Below are 2,147 nucleotides of genomic sequence, written 5' to 3' on the forward strand. Positions count from 1 at the left end.
ATTTAATAACAATAATAGGGCGAATGCAGCTTATAAATTCATGGGCAAGGTCAATAAATGGGATCTGATCATTAGGCAGGTACAGCTGAACAATTTATGAAGTGTTTTAAGAGCTTCCCTAGAGGTGGTGAATCAGGGCTGATCTGCTTGGCTCCTTTAGTGAGCAACAGGAATGAAAAGTAAATAAATAGAGATGCGAAACAGCCTTGTCTCCTTTGTATCATGCCCTTCCTCTAAACTTTTCTTTTTTTTTTAAAATACCAGAATTAAAATGCCTTTGTAGCAAGGACTTTTGAAAGAAACTCTGTATAATACAGAGCCTAATCTGTCTGGGGACTGATTATTATTATTAATTTCTGAGTGTTTGTGGAATTCTCCACCTCAGTAATGCATGTACAAAAGGCTGCTTTCTGTCTTGACAGGTTTGCAGTCTAGGTAATTCAGTGTAAAAGAAATAATGAACAATGATTGTGGTAACGATTTCTCTTCTAAAAGGTAAAGCCTTTGGCGTTTCTGCTCATTCTGACACGCTCCCCAGCTTGCACAGTCCTACCGTGACCTGTAAATGGTATTTTTCCAAACAGAAGGGCTCCGCTGTCATTCTTAAGCAGGTATGAACAAGCCAGGGCTTCCGATCAGTATCGCGTTACGGTGACGTGAGGTACTGATGAGCACTTGAACTGTGGTAAGTCGCACGGCTGCAAGGTTTTTCTACTTACTGCAAAGCCAAGTGCATTAGTTTAAAACCATCTTTGAGGTGGGATGGGCTAACAGCAGGCACACGGGCGCCTGTGATGCTTCAGCCGTCAAGCGGTACCTTGCAAAACCCAGTAACTCAGCTGCTTTTGACGGCACGCTCTTAATCCACAAGGGAAGAGGGCTAAGTGAAGGGCGCTGACAGACAGGCTTTGGCTGAGCTTCAGGTGCAGGGACCAAGGACTACGCGGTGCTGCTGCCCCCACAGCAGCAACAGCAGAAGGAAAGGTGCCTTGCTGGCTCCCCTGCCATGCCAGTCAGTGCCCCCAAAGTGGTTCACGCTTACGTGGCAGGGCAAAGGGACACAACTCAAAGGTGAAGGAAGGTTGTTGCATTTTTCTACCTCGTGCAGCAAGATATAAGCCTGTCAGTGTCCATGTAATTATCCTATACTTGGAATAAGTGAAATACATGTATCATATATACATATACATGCCATACACACTATTAGCTACTGTGCAGTAACGTGCTTGGCAGCATTAAGTTGAGCAGTGTGAGCGTCGCCCCCATCGGAACCTGAACCTCCAGTTTGAACCCAGCTGTGAACATCACCACAGTGAAGTTACAAATGAAACCGAGAACAATGAAAGCAACAGCGAGGTTTTTAAAAGGTAACTGAAAATGTAAACATTTTTATTATCATGGACCGCAGTGCTACAGCAGAAGAGGAATAATATTTCTAAAGAAGAAGTAGGAGAGTTGGACGAAGGGTTTTTTTGGTAGATGGTTACAGTCAGAGGGCAACATGCTCAGAACCAAACTCTTCTCTGAGAAGTACTGTTCACCGGTAAAAGAAATTTTTTTTTTAAAGTCTGTTCTCCCGGAGGGACAAGGAAAGTTCTAATTTGGTCAGCTCTGAATCACAGCCCGACAAAATGAAAAATAGATTACTCTTCAAGCACAGATACCAGAATAACTTGGCAGATGATTATATAGGAGGCAAAAGTGGCAGCACATGCTGTACAGTGCTTTGCAAAATGCATGGCTTGAAAACCCATATATATAGTGCAGCCGAGGATGGAAGTGCAGCGTGAGGGAGCCCTGACCTCTAGTGGACATAAAAATCTAGACTTGGTAAAGATGATTGAATTCACAACAGAAAATACAACATGCAGACTGTCGTCCCAAAGGTTGTGCTTGGCAACTCTGCAAGCTACAGTCAGCATAGGCTTACACTTGACTGTTGGATGGAACTATTAGGAAGCTCTCACTGCATGCGTGTCAGGAACTATCATGTCTATTGCAACGCCTAGAGGCAAATTTTATATGGCCAACAGAAAAGAGTGCACACTTAGAATTTGCTTAACAAGACAGATAAGTCAACTATCGGTCAGTTAAATTAAATGAGACTAAATTCACTGCCCTTTTTAGATATTTATTAAATAACTGGG

The sequence above is a fragment of the Egretta garzetta genome, unplaced genomic scaffold (assembly GCF_000687185.1).
Source record: "Egretta garzetta isolate BGI_Z169 unplaced genomic scaffold, ASM68718v1 scaffold269, whole genome shotgun sequence".
In the NCBI taxonomy this organism is placed as follows: Eukaryota; Metazoa; Chordata; class Aves; order Pelecaniformes; family Ardeidae; genus Egretta; species Egretta garzetta.